Source organism: Balaenoptera physalus (assembly GCF_965194825.1).
Source record: "Balaenoptera physalus genome assembly, chromosome: 3".
NCBI classification, from domain to species: domain Eukaryota; kingdom Metazoa; phylum Chordata; class Mammalia; order Artiodactyla; family Balaenopteridae; genus Balaenoptera; species Balaenoptera physalus.
Window position 1 is genome coordinate 1,128,436 of NC_138890.1, and position 16,810 is coordinate 1,145,245.

The 16,810-nt window shown below is 55.2% G+C and overlaps 1 protein-coding gene across 1 annotated transcript in view; it reads left to right on the plus strand.

Annotated features, from left to right (window-relative positions):
• Positions 1–16,810, plus strand: part of GNG7 (G protein subunit gamma 7) — a 151,139-nt gene that overhangs the window by 46,762 nt on the left and 87,567 nt on the right. Inside the window, exon 2 of the mRNA XM_082456053.1 lies at positions 862–919. The gene's annotated coding sequence lies outside the window, so the exon portion shown is untranslated. The remainder of the gene's footprint in view (positions 1–861; positions 920–16,810) is intronic.

The following is a 16,810-nucleotide window of genomic DNA, read 5'->3' on the forward strand; positions in this document are numbered from 1 at the left end:
TTTATTTATTTATTTATTTTTTGGCCATGCTGCGAAGCATGTGGGATCTTAGTTCCCCGACCAGGGATCGAACCTGTGCCCCCTGCATTGGAAGTATGGAGCCCTAACCACTGGACTGCCAGGGAATTCTCTCCCTAAATTTTTTAATTGAGTTTTTTTTAAAATAAACGTTTTAGAATAATTTTAGATTTTTAGAGGTGTTTCAATGAGAGTTCCTGTCTACCCATCACCTAATTTCTCCCAGTGGTCACGTCATTCATAAGCAGTGCGTTTGTGACAACCAAGAGATGGACGTGGGTACATTTCTGCGACCTCAATCTATTCTTTATTCAGATTTCACTAGTTTTCCCTAATGTCTTTTTTCTGCCCCAGGACCCCCTCCAGGATCCCACCTTGCATTTAGTTGGTCACATGCCTCAGGCAAACCCCCGGTGAGCTGGGCACTCTGGGGCACCCTCGGTCAGGGGGTTGGCTCAGCCCCCTCCCCTTCCTCCCAGGGGACCTTGGGGGTCAAATGTTACAGGTGAACATCTTTTATAAACTATCAAAGGTCATGTGAACATCCAGCCCTTTCATCCAATTCAGTTTTGGAACATGTGAAAACTTCATCAGGGATAACATTCTAAATCACTAGCAAATATTTCTGGCAAATTGCCTTTGTTACATTTACCCTCTCTGCATTTTGAAGCATCCTATCTGTGCCGTCCTCAACGTCCGTCAGAGTAACCAGAAGGCCAGGCTCCCAGAGCAATTTTTATGTCTATTCACAGGCACACGACTCTTCCATGCGGACACTGCTAACGCCCACCCGGTATTTCAGGGCCAATCATGCTCAGCTAACGTGGTACGTTTTTCTTCCAGGGAGCGGACATTGGGTTCCTGAACCTCGGCGCTGAAGACAGCCAGGCCTCCAGCACAGGTCGGTGTCCTGCGGTTTTTCTTTTCTCCACGTTCAGTGTTCGCGCAGGCCTTGGTTGGCGGTTTGGAGCCAGGATGAGTTAAGAGGTTGGGGTTTGCTGTCTAGGCGGCGTCCTCGCCGTGCACGCCTGCATCTTCCCAGCTCTGCTCGTTTCTGAGGGCTCGTCTTATCCATCAAGAGGGCACGGGAGCCACAGGGAACGTCTTCTGCCCTTGGCTCCCGGAGCAGGGGGACAGAGCAGGGAGACGTGGGGCCCGCAGGGTGGGTCCTAGCGCACCCAGGATGGGCGCAGAGCGGCGCGGGCCCGTCAGTGCCACCTGCTTCCCAGCTCTTAGCTTCCTCCTCAGAAGGTTTAATTGGGGTCTACGGTGCTTCACTCCATTTCCCGTTTGCCTGGAGGGTGACCCGTCGATGGCCATCGGCCAGAGCAGAGCTAAGTCGTGGGGCGCGACAGATATCTGAAGCCCGTCACCCACCCCAGTGGGACAGCACGTCGGGAAATGTGGTGAAGGCCTCAGGAAGATTAAGTCAGGAGCAACATAAAGCTCAGTCCTGGTCTCTTAACTCTTACTCACTTGTTTGTTTCTGGTCTTGTTCCCAAGAGGACTTTGAGTAGCTTTTGTGATGTTTGAAGAGGAAATAGCATAAGAATGAATGAGGTTGCCCCATGGCCTGCCTGATTCGTTGACTGTAATTGTCAGGCCTGTTTCCCTGCCGGGCAGGGACCACACTCCGTGCTCCTCTGATTCTGTCACAAAGTCTTTGCTACTTGCGTGGAGTTTCCTCTTTCAGGCCATCTTTGGAATAAACTTCCGGTTTCTAACAAATATACAGATGGATCTTTGATTCAGGTTGTGTTCAGTTTAGCAAGAAATTTGAGGGAGATCTGACATCTTTATAACGTATATTCTCATTCTGTGTGTGTGTGTGTGTTTGTATAAAAGAAAACATGTTAGACAAGAAGGCAGACACTAAATGATTCCATTCAGATGAGATTTCCAGAAAAGGCAAATGTGTAGGGACAGAAAGGTGACTCGGGGTTACCAGGGGCTGGGGTGGGAATGGGGAAGAACTGTACCTTGGGCACCAGGCATCTTCCAGGGCGAAGGGGAGGGTCCAGAACTGTGTGGGGTAGGGGTAGGGATGGTCTCGTAACTTGGTGTACTGACTAAAGAATCTTTGAGTTGTGTCCTTCAAACTGGCCAATTTTATGCTGTGTAAAGTGAACCTCAGTAAAGTTAAAAAGTATATATTTTAGCTCAGCTCGGGAGGGAGGCTTTCCCTGCAGACAAAGACCAGAAGCTGAGATTGGAACCCTGGGCTCCGTCCGGAGGGGGGTTGGGAGAACGGCCCGGAGCCAGGCGAGGTCGCGCAGGGGGTATGTGTCTGCGCAACGTGCGGGACGAGCGAGCCCCGCTCAGCCCTTCTCCGTAGTGTTAACATCTGACCAACTTCCTGTAAAAAGAAAGTGAATTTAGACAAGGACAAAGGAGAGGTAAGTCACCCCAAACCCCCCACCCATCGAGGACCACTGCTGACACCTCAGTGAGTGTCCTCCCGAGTCTCTCTGTGAATTACACTCTTGCATGGGGTTTTGGAGAAATAGGATTTTTCTGTTTGATGTACGCATTCCCTTGATGGGCATCTTCCCTCATCCATAAACCTAGATTTCCATCTTCTTTCCTGAAGCCGGATGTTATAGATGAATTATAATTTATTTCATTTAAAAAAATTTATTTATTGACGTGTAGTTGATTGACAGTGTTGTGTTAATTTCTGCGGTACAGCAAAGTGATTCAGTTATACTTATATATACATTCTCTTTTCATATTCTTTTCCATTATGGTTTATCACAAGATATTCCCTGTGCTATACAGTAGGACATTGTCATTTGAATTGTAATTTATTTCTTTTAAAAATAATTTTGTAATTGATTTAACTGGTCTTATTAGTGGGCTTTTTTGGGGGTGTTCATTTTCTTTTTCTGTTTTTCTTTTTTTCTCTCTCTCTTTTTAAATTTTGCTACATTCTGGGGTGGATGTCCTTGTGCAGACTTCCTACATCCTTGGTTGTCCTTCGGGGTAAATTCCTGGAAGTAGGTTTGCCTTGTCTGTGAATTTAAGTCTGAGTGTTCTCATTTACATTTTTTTTAAATCATAGCTTATACATTTCCTATGCTACTTGAAATTCACTCTCTTTTTTTTTTTTTAATTAATTAATTTATTTTTGGCTGCATTGGGTCCTGGTTGCTGTGCACGGGCTTTCTTTAGTTGCTGTGAGAGAGGGCTACTCTTCGTTGTGGTGTGCTGGCTCCTCATTGCGGTGGCTTCTCTTGTTGCGGAGCACAGGCTCTAGGCACGTGGGCCCAGTAGTTGTGGCTCGCAGGCTCTAGAGCACAGGCTCAGTAGTTGTGGCGCATGGGCTTAGCTGCTCCGCGGCATGTGGGATCTTCCTGGGCCAGGGCTTGAACCCGTGTCCCCTGCATTGGTAGGCGTATTCTTAACCACTACGCCACCAGGGAAGCCCTCATTTACATTTTGACCTTCAGCCGCAAAGACCTCCAGAAACGCACCATTTCCCATCCCAGGGTGCGTCTCCCTATCCTTCTAAGTTCAGTTTTACATCCTGGCCAAGCTGACAAGCCCAGGTGATTTCAGCTCTTGCGTCTGGGCCTCCTTTTCGTGAGCGCAGCCGTTTCTCTAAGGCGAATGGCCCAGCTGCGTCCTTTCTGTTGGGGTTTCTCTCCCAGTGATTTTTTTTTTTTTACCCCGCCACACGGCATGTGGGATCTCAGTTCCCTGACTGGGGACCGAGCCCTTGCCCCCTGCATTGGAAGTGCAGAGTCTTAACCACTGGACCGCCAGGGAAGTCCCAGTGATAAGTTTAAATTCTATTTCTCTGTCTGTACGCCGTCCACTGCGAATGTTTTTCTGAGCGTGTCTTTGCACTTTGCTCACAGTGGGTTTTGTCATCGGGCGTCTGAAACGTCTCGCGCACACCCACGTTCTCCTTTGTGTTTTGTGTGGCCTTCCTCCAAATGTCAAGATTATAAAAAGACAGTTCACCTGCATTTTGTTCGGATCGTGTATTTTACCCTTAAATCCTTGCAGCATTTGAAATTCAGCTGTGCTAGTTGGTCTCATGCAGGCATGATTCTGACCCCCTGCTCCCCACTCAGGGGACACTGGGCCATGTCAGGGGACATCTATGGTTGTCATGACTGGGGGGCTCCTGGCATCGAGGGGGTGCGGGCAGGGATGCTGGTCCACATCCTGCAGTGCCCAGGACACCCCCACAGAGGAGGACCAGCCTCCCTTTCAGCAGTGCCCAGTGACAGGCCGCTGGGGGAGACAGAATTGTACCCTGAGCGGGTGCCCACCGCCAGCCTTGCGGGGGTTTTCTGTTCCAAGGAAGCCTACTCTCCTGTACGTGCTCCTGGAAGGGGGGGATCTGGGCTTTTCCTGATTGCTGTTTAGTCTCATAGTCACTCTGAGTGCATCCTGTTTGCCAGGCCTCGTGCTCAGCATCTGCAGGTGTCCTCACATCCAGCTCCCCACAGCACCGGGGGCGGGCAGCGGGGTCTCCTATGGCCGGGCCGCCGCCTTTCCAGGGAAGCCAGGGTGTCACCATGCAACCCACCCATCCTGGTGACAGCACGCTGATCCGCTGCACTCAATTTCTGCAGACACCAGGGCTAAAAGAGGACCCGGAGTTTGGGTTCTGGGGCTGGAGACATTCCCCAGAGTGCTGCAGTTCCCACTGGCGGCCACTAGGGGGCAGTTGAAGTCCGCAGGGTCTCTGGCGGGGCCGGCCTTGAGCCAGGCAGGGATGTTGATGGAGGGGGTACAGGGGGTGCAAGGGGGCGCCCAGATGTCTTCAGTCAACCCCTCGGCCTCTTGGAGACCCGTGACCACCCGTCCACGTTCTCCGAGACATTCTGGTTCAGCCCCCAGGATCCCATGGTCACCCTGTTCTGGGCACACACACCACACACCCCCTGCCCCTGCTTGCAGACCTCTGTGGGTCTGTTGGGTGTAAGAGGGAGGCACAAAACACGGGCTCTGTGACCTTGGCGGGCTCACAGCACCTGCACCCCCAAACCCACCCTGGCCCCAGCACCCTCCAGTGGCTGGAGCAGAGCCTGGACCAGGGAACGAAGGCCAAAGGGTGAGGGTGGGCAACCCCGCCGTGACGACTGGGTCTTGCTTCTGTGACTCTCTCCCCTGTCGCCTGGAGCCGGGCCGGCGGCTCTGGCCCCTGGGGGGCTTCCCCAGGCAGCCACCCTCAAAGCCTCCTCGTTTGGAATCTGCCCAGTGTCCCCCTGCGGCACCCTCGGGCGTGTGTCACCTCCCAGTACAGTCACCTGGGCAGTGGCTGCCCGGCCTGGTCAGGCACGGGGTGACCCTCCCAAAGATTTCCTCCATCCCCTCAGCAAGGATTTCCTATTGTCTGCCCAGGCCAGGCTCTGGGGGACGCCAGTGAGCAGGGCGGGCAAAATCCCCAGCTCTCACAGGACTGATGTGTCTGTGAGAATCGTGGACCCATTTGGGGTCTCTCCCTCTCAGCAGTGCTGATTTCAGGGCCTGGACGTTGTGGGGTGTGGAGCAGCCTCCCTGAGCCCCCGGTTGTGACAACCACAGATGTCCCCAGGCATCACCCAGTGTCCCGTGGGGGCAGGGTCACCCGGGTGAGACCCCTGCCTCACTGGTCCCTCTCTCACTCTGTCTTTGGATGTGTTTAGGGCCCCACTGGGTGGTTTTTCCTGTTGGTTTGGAAGCTCTGAGGGGCCGGGACCACAGCCGGTTGGTTCCTGCCTCATGGAAGGGCTTAGCAAGTGTCCCTACAGCGTGGCAGCTGTGCCAGGGCTCTGGTGTGGGCCATCGTGGTGCTGGCTTTCCTTATGGAGGTGCCGTTGTTCTTTGAGCGAGAGCTGGGCTTTCCAATGTGGTAGCTGTGAGCCCCAGGTGGCCACTGAGCACCTGAAAGGGGGCCAAGGTGGAAATGAGAAGATTTTGCACGGACTGGGGTGATTCTTAGTTGAGAACGATTTCTCAGGCACTTCTCCAGCCCTCCCGCTCATGGTGAGAATGCAGAACTCTGTGACCTCCCAACAGCGGGGTGTTTTTCTGATAGCCCCTGTTCTCCCGGGAGTTTGCGAACATTTCTGCTGAAAGCGCCTATTGGAGCCCTTTATCTTGAGAGAGTGGCCCTGGTGTGGGGAGCAAACTCCAACCCAGCGCGCAAGCCAGAGCGTGTTTCTTTCTCCTGGTTGGTTACCCGCTTCTGATCTGTCCGGGGTGTGTTGAAATGCACATTGTTATCAGTTCTCTCCATGGACAAGCTGTTCTCCTGAAAGAACTGCCAAGATAGACAGTTAAAAACCTTAAAACGTTCTGCTCACGGAAGGTCACGGCTTCTGCTGTCCCCGCCTTCCTGACAGAGAGCATATATGATACACATGTAATTATGGGGTCCCACGCAGAAACCGGCCAAGGGGGCCCCTGCTGCAGCCCGCAGGGCCTGGAACCCTCTCCCTGTAGGCTGCAGCTCTGATTCTGGAGAGCAGGCCACGTGGTGCTTCCCATGGCAGCGGGGGCAGCTCAGACATGAGTTTGACCCCCTACAGCAGGGTCTCACCCTGGTGATCCTGCCCCCAGGGGACACCTGGCCGTGTCTGGGGACGTCTGTGGTCATCACGACTGGGGAGTTCCTGGCATCCAGTGGGTGGGGGCCAGGGAGGCTGCTCCACACCCCACAGTGTCCAGGACGGCTCCACAGAGAACGTCCCGGCCCCATGTCAGCAGCACCCAGCGAGTGGGAGGAGAGACCCCTTCTCCACAAGATTCTTGCTCCCAGGATCAATCGAGATCACTCTCTTTATGCTCTACTGTGAGTTATTACCGTGGTTCCCACCCAGGCCCCACTCTTCCGGACCCTGCGGGCTAATCCCCTTATGGACTGGTTAGTGCTGCCACCTGATTCTACCAGTCTGAACATTGAGGCCCAGAGAGGCTCGTGTCCGATACAGCAGAGCCGGGCTTCCACCCGTGGGGCAGCGAGAACTGGCTCAGCCCAGGCGGCAGCCAAGGCACAGAGACCCCTGTATCCCCAGTCACGGGCGCGTTGCTAGGCAACCGCTTGAACAGTCAGTCTCCCTCAGGGCAGGGATGATACACACATGCGGTCATAGGTAGAGTCACAGATTCAAGGCCTCCTTTGACTCCACACACGCACAGGGTGACAGTCACGTATGATAAGAAGGTGGGGGGCAGGGGAGGAGAGGGAGCCACGGGGAGGCTGAAGGGTGGCCCATTTGGGGCCTGCAGAAGGAGCTCCCCACATCCCAGGGCCAATTCTCCACCCTGCAACGCACTGGCCTGATTCCATCTGAGCCGGTGGGCACCGGGGTTGTGCCTCTTCCTCCTTATTCCCTGCCCTCCTGCTTCATTCACTGAGTCAGCTGACACCCGTGTGTCAGGCCCCGCCAGGCTAAAACACGTGTGTCTGTGTGCAGAAGCTCCCAGTACAGTGTACACAGTGGGTGTGTGTGACAGAGGACTGAGGCATGGCCTGGGGAGGGCCTGGGAGTTGGGGCGGGGGGGTGGGTGGTGCCAGGGGGCTGAGGGTGGGTTGGAGACCTGAGCAGGTGCCGCAAAATGCAGGGTCACAGGGGACTGGGGTGTTGGGAGCTTGTTTCTAATTGCCATTGGTGTCCCCCCCAAATTCAGATGTTAAAACCTACCCCCCAGCGTGGTGATAGTTGGAGATGGAGCCTTTGGTGGGTGTGATCTTGTGACTTATCATAAATACATAATTTGGACTTCAGCCATGGGTCCTGGCTCCCAGCTCCCAAAGCCCTTGGAATTTCCCGAGCTGTAGGAGCATCCCCTGCGTGTGACTAAATGTGACAGTGATTGTAAAACCCCAGGCAATCTGCTCTGCCGTCCCATGAGGAGTGTACTAGCTAGCTATTGCCGTGTAACAAGCCACCACAGGCTCAGCAGCTTACACCTCCCCTGTCTATTGGGGCAGAAGAGTGGACACAGTGTGGCTGGGACCTCTGCTCAGGGTCTCACTTGGCCTGGCCAGGGCTGAGTTCTTACCTGAGGGCTCGACTGGGGAAGGATCCACTTCCAAGTTCTCTCAGGTTGTCAGCAGGATTTGGTTCCTTTCAGTCGTCAGGCCCAAGTGCCCATTGCCTTGCTAACAGCATGCTAGGGACGACTCGTAGCTCTTGGAGGCTGCCAGGTCCTGGCCCAGCCTCGTGGTCTCCTCTGTGGGCCCCCTCTTCCCTCAGTCTCTCACTGCAGGAAGGGCCCTGCCCTTGGACTAGGTCAGGCCCGCCCACGTGATTTGTCCTTTTGATCAACTCAAAGTCAACTGACTCGGGGCTTTAAGTACACCCTCCAAATCCCTTCTTCTGTACGAAATCACCTAATGTGGGAAATGGTATCACGTTCACAGTCCTGCCCATACTTGGGGGTTGGTCCACAGGGGGCAGGGGTTTGGGGACTTAGAATCCTTATGGCCACAAAGGGGGAGAAGGGGGCATGGTCATTCCAGACCCAGCCACGCTGAGCCTCCACCAGGACCGTGCAGGGGGTCTCTTTACCCTCGCCTTCCTTGCTGGAGGCACCGCGGGTGGGTCAGGGTTGGGGTAGAAAGGCGGTGCTTGGAGAAAGCATGCTTTGTCCTCGTCACAGCTAGACAAACCCGTGGCTTCACCTGGTTTTTAATTTTTATTTATTTATTTATTTATTTTTGCCGCACTGTGAGGCATGTGGAATCTTAGTTCCCCGACCAGGGATCGAACCCGTGCCCCCTGCAGTGGAAACTCAGAGTCTTAACCACTGGACCGTCAGGGAAGTCCCCTCACGTGGTTTTTTTTAAAAAAAACCTTTAATTTGAAATAATTCCAGATTCATAGGAAGTTGCAAAAACCGTACAGAGCGATCCCATGCACCCTTCCCCCAGCTCCCCTCAGTGGCGGCATCTCGTGTAACTATTGCACAAAAATAGGAAGTTGGCGTAGGGAGTGCGTGTGTGCAGAGTTCTGGGCCCTCTGTCACGTGCACAGATTCGGCTCTGCTTAATTTGTGGGTGTGTAGGACCGTCACATGTCTGCAGAGTGGAGAGAGCTCTTCCTGCTGTGTTTGGGGGGGGCGGGGAAAAACAGACATCTAACCTTGGGCGGCGCAGTGCCCCACGCTCGTCGTGCAGGGCCGTCCCTCTCTTTTCCCACAATTCTGGGCATCTCGTCTGCCGCCTTGTTAGGCAGCCAGCCCTTCCAGTGGGTTTATTCTCTTGGGGGGTGGTCTGCAAGTCTGTGGAGGTTCCCAGCACCAGAAGGCTCAGATTCAAGTCCAGATGCACCCCTCACTCACACGGGCACCCCTCACTCACACGGGCACCCCTCACTCACACAGGCACCCCAGGTGACTCACTTGCCCTTTCTGAGCACAGGGGGTGGGCCCGCTGTCACCACCGTGGTTCTGGCATCCACAGCAGGGCCGCCAGAGGGAGGAGTGACGGGGAGGGCCAGGAGTTATGGTGAGGTACCCCAGTTCTCTCTCCGGGGGGTGAGAACCGTCCCTCATCCTCCCCTGGCCATTCTGCCCAGGCTCCGAGGACTGCTGAGACATCCCGTTGTTGGAATCAAGGCTTCCTCAGCTTCCCCAGAGTTCTCTGCCGTCTTCTCTGTGCCCGGAATGGTAGACGCTCCCCGGGGGGTGGGGGCTTGTTGTGTGCTTCTTCCTCACGGGAGCCCATACAGTGGCAGCACCCCATGTCTGTGCACCTCCCGTGGGAGGGGGAATTCCAAGATGGCACCAAAGACCCCCACCCCCCTGGTGTCCACACACTGTCCTATCCCTGCTCCTGAGTGTGGGCAGAACCTGGAATGGATGGGGTGCCACTCTGTGGTTAGGCTGATGTGATATGGCCCAAGGGACTTTATAACAAAGACCCCTGATCAGTGGACTTTTGAGTTCGTTCATCACAAGCATTGTCTGGGTGGGCCTGACCAAATCAGACGAGCCCTTACAAGAGACCAGAAGCCTACCTAGAGGGGTCAGATCCATAGAGACAGGAAGTAGAATGGTGGGGGCCAGGGGCTGGGGGAGGGGCTGGGGAGTCAGGGTTTCATGGGGACAGAGCTTCAGTTTGGGAAGATGAGAAAGTTCTGGAGATGATGGTGGGGATGGTTGCCCGACAGTGTGAGTGTGCTTAATGCCACTGAGCTGTGCGCTTACAAATGGTTAGGTTGGTTATATGCTTTTTACCACAAGAAAGAGAGAGAGAGAGGGAGACCAGAGCAGCAGCAGACACCTTCCTACTGGCTTTGAAAAAAGCAAACAGCCACATCGTGAGCTGCCCGTGGAGGAGGCCATGGGAGCTGAGAGCAGCCGCCTGCCAGCAGCCAGCAGGAAAATGGGGCCTCAGTCCTGCAACTGCAGGGCAGTGGATTCTGCCAACCACTCGGGTGAGCTTGGAAGGGGACCCTAAGTTCCTAGATGAGAGCTCAGCCCGGCCGATCCCTTGATTTCAGGGTTTTGAGAAACCCCGAGTTGAGGGCCCAGTTAAGCCACACCCCCGTTCCCTGACACAGAAACCAGGAGATGACAAAGGGTGTTGTCTTAGACCCTAAGTTGGTGGTGATTTGTCATGCAGCAGTAGCTGATTGATACACCTACACCTACCCTGTTGCCTTCCCACGCTCGTTCTGAAACTCACCTCAGCTCTGCCAATTAGAGATAATCATCTCCATGTCACAGAGGAGAAACTAGGAGCAGAGAGAGGCTGAGTAAGTGGCCCAGGGCCACGCGATAACTGTTCTGTGACATTCAAATTAGCTGCATCTGTCACCCAGGCCGGATCGTAAGCTCCTTCAGGTCAGGGATCTCGCCCAACTGCCGGCCGGATGTTTAGCGAGTGAAAGAAAGAAAGAAAGAGGCTCAGGAGGAGTCCTCACCTGACCTCCTGAGCAGAGAGGTGAGCCTGTGACCAGGACCGGTGGCATGGTGGGGCCAGCGGAGAGGGTACTCATCGTGCCCTGGAAGGAGTGATGACCACGCTCGGGCTCCCTGGCTGAGTCAGCGGCCGGAACCAAGGTCTGAGCTCGTGAGCCTCCTGGAATGGGACGCGCCGTCCCTGGGTCCCTGACTAACATCCTGGCCGATTCACAGCTCTGCCCGGACGAGAGGCGAGCTCGGAGCCAGGGCCCTCTGACCGCAGGACTCGCAAAGCCAGGCAGCCCAGAGCCACAGAGAGCCAGGCTGCCAGCTGTGGGTGTCCTTGGCTCGAGCCGGGGCTGCGGAGTGAGGACAGGCATGCGGAGTAGGCGGGAGGAGAGGGAGCCGCACACGCACGTGCCCCTGGCAAACCAGCAACCAGGTCTCCCGCGTCCCAGGGCCGAGGGGCAGGGCCCGCTGGCCCCCTCGACACTCTGAACACTGAGGCCAGGTTGTTCTCTGTGCGGGGCCGTCCTGGCCTCTGTGGGGTGTGGAGCAGCATCCCTGGCCCCCACCCACTCGATACCAGGAGCCCCCCTGTCGTGACAGCCACAGATGTCCCCAGACATTGCCCAACGTCCCCTGAGGGGTAGAATCACCCCAGTTGAAACCCTGGTTGAGTGAGTTGATGGTGACAGCACTGCCTGAGGTGCTCCCTCTGGGGCTGCAGGGAGGCCTTCCTGGAGGAAGTGATGTCTGAGTTGAGCATGCCAATGCCCTGGAGCCGACCGGGGTGGGAGGGACCTTCGAGGTGGTGGGAGCAGTGTGTGCCTAGGACTAGAGGCTGGTTCCAGGATGGTGGGCAGGGGTGCAAGGTGAAGCAGAGGGAGCGAGGAGGCCGTGGGCAGAGACCATCTTATCCTCAGGGCAGTAAGGAGACATAGAGGGTTCCAGCCCCACCCATGGCAACAGTCAGTTGATCTTGTTTTCCAGATTAGGAAACTGAGGCACAGAGAAGGTGAGGGTGCCCCAGTCGCCCCCAGCAGTGGTGGGTAGAGGCCCAGGGGGTTTCAGGGCCGTTTCTACAATGCTTGGGGGTGGGGCCGGGCACTGGAGCCAGGCCCAAGAAGCAGCATCTGCCTCAGCACCTCCCAGCTCCGAGACCCCTGGTCAGGCAGGCATCTGCTCCCACCCTCAGTTTCCCTTTGGTAAAATTGGGGTGATAGCTGCCCCGGCCACCCTGGGCTGCTGCCGGAGGAGATGAGGTCATCAGCTCTGCAGTCCGTGTCCCTGGGCGGCACAGTGAGGGCTCTGGACGGATGGGAAGCGTGTCCTGTCACCCCACTGTCACTGGAGTTCTCCCACCTGAGCCCCACGCCCTTCCCCTTTCTGGGCTCTGCCTGCCTTCTTCCTGAAGGTTTCAGGGGTCTTCCAGCTTCTCTGGTATCCATGGAAACCTGGGCCTGAGTGAGGGACCCCCAGGCCCTTCAGCAGGTTGCTGGAGAGCCCTGGACCCCTGCTCCCCATCCCAGGGCCCCTCCCCTGGACCGAGGGGGAGAAAGAAGTTGGGGAACCGTGGGGACAGAACATGCCCGTGGCCCAGAGCCCACGCCCCCGGGAGGTGACCAGCAGGGGTCCACCCTCTGCGGGTCCCAGCCCCGCGTCCACCAGGAAGGACAGCAGCCAGGGCAGTGCTTCCGTGTCCTGAGCTGACCTTGTTTTCCTGATCTCGGGGCAGGAACAGCTTGGCCAGCAGAGTGGACACGTCTAAGCTCAATAAACAGCCAGGGAGCCGGGGGTGGGAGCTGAGGTGCCGGGTCCCCCTGCCTGCCCACCTGCCCTCCCCTCCGTCCTTGGGAATTATCAGGAAAGCTCAGTGGAGCAGGTCCCTGAACCCTTCCCTTAGGACTCTAACGTGCTCAGCCGCCTCCTGGAGGGGGGGGTGGGGTGGTAGACATGCCACCTGGTGACGGTCACCTGTGTTGTGAGGCCACCAGGGTTGCCCTGTTTACACATGGGCTGCATTGCTGCACACACGCACACCCAGGACGGGCGCAGGCTCTTGTGAACATTTGGAACATCTTCGTGTGTGTGTGTTGAAATACAAATGGCATTAAATTCAGCATTTTTAAGTGCACAGTTAAGTGGCATTAAATACATGCACATTGTCGTGGAACCATCCCCACCATCCGTCTCTAGAACTTTCTCATCTTCCCAAATAGAAACTGTCCCCATGAAACACTGACTCCCCAGCCCCTCCCCCAGCCCCTGGCCCCCACCATCTACTTCCTGTCTCTGTGGATGTGACTCCTCTGGGGACCTCCTGTGAGTGGAATCAGACAGTACTTGTCCTTCTGTGTTTGGCTTCTGTCACTGAGCATCATGTCCTTGGGGTCCATCCACGGTATAGCGAGTGTCAGAATCTCCTTCCTTTTCGAGGCTGAATCATTTTCCATTTTGTGGAAGAACCACGTTTGTTTATCCATCATCCGTCCATGAATACTTGGGTTCTTTCTACCTTCTGGCTGCTGGGAGTCATGCTGCTGTGAACACAAGTGTACAGTTATCTGTTTGAGACCCCGCTTTCAGTTCTTTGGAGTATGAAACATTTTTTTGTTCTGGTTTGACACCTTGGCCCCAGCCTGCGGGTCACCTGTCCACCCCCCAGGACAGGGAGAGCCCAGTCCGAGCTGCAGAATCAGGGAGCTGGGCCAATACATGGCTTTTCCCTCGCCTACCCTCACGCGGGCCCAGACACCCCTAGGAAGAAAAACTGAGTTTTTGCATCAATAAATATGCCACGGTACAAGAATTCAAAAGGTGCAAATGGTGTCCTGTGAAAATGGTGTCTCCCTCCCACCTGTGCTCCAGCTCTCAGCCTCCCTTCCTGTAAACAAGTGACTTCCTGGCTTCCGGGTCTTTCCCCAGACATGCTCTGCATCCCAGGCACCCTTTGTGGCCGTTAAGTTTTTCAGGGCAAAGCTGTGCATTCCTCAAAAGCTTCCACTGACAGGAGTGGTTCAGAGGGAGGCCGGGGCTGGGGGCGCAGAGGGAGCTGTTAGGTCAGCAGGCCTGTGGGGCTTGTCAGCTCTGGGTGAGCTCCCCCGCCAGGCGCTATGGAGCCACGGGGGCCCCACCCATCCCTCGCCTGGCCCCCCGCCTGTACACAGTGGGTTTTTTTTTTTGGCCATGCCGTGCGCCATGTGGGATCTTAGTTCCCCAACCAGGGATCAAACCTGCACCCCCTGCAGTGGAAGCAGGGAGTCTTAACCACTGGACCGCCAGGGAAGTCCCACAGTGGATATTTAATAATAATAACCTATCCCCGTGTTATGGACTGAATGTTCATGTCCCCCCAGATTCATATGCTGAAGCCCTAACCCCCAGTGGGATGGTGTTTGGAGGTGAGGCCCTTGGGAGTTGATTGGGTTCGGTGAGGTCATGGGGGTTGGGCCTCTAGGATGAGATTAGTGTCCTTATAAGGGGATGAAAAGACCACAGCTCTCTCCGCCATGTGAAGTCACAGCAGGAAGGCGGCTGTCTACAGGCCAGGAAGTAAGCCCTCACCAGGAACCAGCCATGACAGCATGGGCTTCCAGCCTCTGAGACAATGAGGAATCACGTCTGTGGTTTAAGCCCCCCAGTCTGCAGGGTTCTGTGATAACAGCCTGAATGGACTAATATATCCAGTCAAAAATAAAAGTAAGTAGAAGCAGTCCCCCCCAAGGCACTGTGAACGCTTTTGAGGACAAGAGTGAGTGAAGGAGACCCTCTGCTAACCAGAGAGGTGTTTGGAGGGCGGGCTGGGGTGACCTTGCTCCTCCATAGGCTGTCAGAGTGTGGGGAAGGGAAACCGCAGAGGGGTGACAGCGTCCTGAGACCACCGTAGCAGATGAACCCAGACTGGGCAGCTTAGAACAACAGAGACTTATTCTCCCACAGTCCTGGAGGCCAGAAGTCCGAGGTCAAGATGTCACAGAGGCTCGGGGGAGGGTCCTTCCTGCCTCTTCCAGCCTCTGGGGCTCCAGGCAGTTCTGGGCTTATGGACACATCAGCCCAGTCTCTGCCCCCATTGTCATGTGACCTTCCCTCTGTCTCTGTGTGTCTCTCCTCTTCTTATAAGGACACCAGCATTGGGTTAGGGCCCATCCTATTCCAGTGTGACCTCATCTTACTTTAACTAATTACATCTGCGAAGACCCTATTTCCAAATAAGGTCACCGAACTAGTCTGCTCAAGCTGCCACAACCAAATACCACAGGCCAGGGCCTTAAACAACAGACACTTATTCTCTTGCAGTGCTGGAGGCTGGACGTCCCAGATTGCGGTGTCGGCAGGGCTGGTCCCCTCTGAGGCCTCTTTCCTTGGTGTGAGGACGGCCGCCTTCTCCCCATGTCCTCACGTGGTCTCCCCTCTGTGCATGTCTGTGTCCTAATCTGTCTTCTTATAAGGACCCCAGTCCCATTGGCTCAGGGCCCACCCTCAGGGCCTCATTTTACCTTAATCTCCTCTTTAAAGACCCCATCTCCAAATACAGTCACAGTCTGAGGTCCTGGGGGTCAGGGCTTCCACAGAGGAATTTGGGGGACCAGAATTCAGTTCGTATCAGTCACCATCTGAGGTTTTGGGTAGACATGAATTTTGGGGGCACACTGCTCAACCCACCGTGGGGGAGCTGGGTGGAACTCAGTAAGGGACTGTGGCGGGGGGGAGGGTAGGAGGGTGGGTCACAGGGGGAGGGGAGCCTGCAGCAAATAAAAGCACAGTGGACCGGGCTCGCTCGTGGCCAGAGCGAGTCATTTAGCCAAAATGTAACCTCTACCCAGAGCGCGATGCCAGGAGGGGAGCCTTCGTGCCTTTGTAAACAAGAGTGGAAACCAGGGCTGGAGGAGGTCACCCAAGGTCACAGCACAGTCTTGACTGGACAGCATCTCCACCCTGCAAGTCCGTTCCGTGCATACCACCAGCTGTCCAGCCGGGGGTAACGATGCTGTGGGGACACTCAAGGGTCCCCCAGTGAGGCTGGCACCGTGGCCCTAGGATCCCACCAATCGCTGGGACGTTTCCTTGAAATCTCTTTTGCCTGTAATTGCTTAAACATGTTGGATTCTTGCCCGAGATCTTTCCAGTTTGCTTTGAGGGAAAACCACTTTGACTTTTTCCCTTCTTTATAGCATGCTGATCTTGCAGCATGAGTGCCCCCTGGGGGTGCCATGGGCCCTGCCCTGGGGTGCAGTGGGGGGACGGGGTGAAAGCTGTTACTATGTCTGAGGGGTGATTGCAAGGTGGGGCAGTGATCGGGACACCTGACGTGTAGGGACACGGAACAGGACGGTGTCCTGTAGCCAAAGCACAGGGCTGTGGGCTCTTTTTCCTTTATTGAGATATAGTTCACACAGCACACAATTCATCCTTTAAAGTGTTCAATTCAGTGCCTTTTAGTACCTAGTTGTGCAGCAGCCACCACTAGCTAATTCTAGAACATTCCATCACCCCAAAAGAAGCCCCGTCCCCATCAGCAGTCACTCCCCGTATCCCCCTCCCCAGCCCCTGACAACCACGAACCTACTCTCTGTGTCTGTGGATCTGCCTGTTCTGGACGTTTCCCATCAGTGGAATCACACACTGTGTGTCCTTCTGTGTCTGGCTTCTCTCACTGAGCATCGTGTTCTCAGGGTCCATCCACGTGGTAGCGAGTGTCAGGGCTTCACCCCTCTTCATGGGTGCGTAATGGTCCACAGTGGTGTTTGCTTTTGAAAGATGTTATGCGATGGACATTTCGATGATATTGGTATTCTGATGTCTGTTGAGGCCCCACACCCTGTAGGTTTTGGCCTGATTTTATTTATTTATTTTATTTTTTATTTAAAAAAATTTTTTGGCCGCACGTGACGAACAGAATCTTAGTTCCCCGACCAGGGATCGAACCCTCGCCCCCTGC